This window comes from Schistocerca americana, chromosome 7, assembly GCF_021461395.2.
Source record: "Schistocerca americana isolate TAMUIC-IGC-003095 chromosome 7, iqSchAmer2.1, whole genome shotgun sequence".
NCBI classification, from domain to species: Eukaryota; Metazoa; Arthropoda; class Insecta; order Orthoptera; family Acrididae; genus Schistocerca; species Schistocerca americana.
In genome coordinates, this window is record NC_060125.1 from 456,528,251 (window position 1) to 456,528,806 (window position 556).

General features: G+C 45.1%; 1 non-coding gene across 1 annotated transcript; it reads right to left on the reverse strand.

Moving 5' to 3' along the window:
• Nucleotides 1–283: 283 nt before the first annotated feature.
• Trnaa-cgc lies at nucleotides 284–356 on the reverse strand. The gene has a single exon. It is a non-coding gene; the product is annotated as a tRNA-Ala (tRNA).
• Between the last annotated feature and the right edge of the window lie 200 nt (nucleotides 357–556).

The following is a 556-nucleotide window of genomic DNA, read 5'->3' on the forward strand; positions in this document are numbered from 1 at the left end:
TATCGTGCAGTAAAAAAGACAAGTTACTTACAACTGAGACGGATTCTTATCCTACCAATATATCTTCTATTAATATGTCCCTCAGTTGGGGGTGTTCTTCTGATCAAGTGGTGGTGGTGTTGGTTAGTGTTTAACGTCCCGTCGACAACGAGGTCATTAGAGACGGAGCGCAAGCTCGGGTTAGGGAAGGATTGGGAAGGAAATCGGCCGTGCCCTTTCAAAGGAACCATCCCGGCATTTGCCTGAAACGATTTAGGGAAATCACGGAAAACCTAAATCAGGATGGCTGGAGACGGGATTGAACCGTCGTCCTCCCGAATGCGAGTCCAGTGTGCTAACCACTGCACCACCTCGCTCGGTCTGATCAAGTACTTTGATCTAAAGAGGAATGGTCACAAGAAAATAATTGTAGGGGAAGCTGTTACGCAGCTGACAATCGTACGAAGAATATTAAGGAAACGCAATTCATCTTCGAAAGAAGTGGCTTACTAAATCGTGTGACCGATTTTTGAGAATAGCAGGGATCCTTAGAATGTGGGATTAACAGAAGGATATA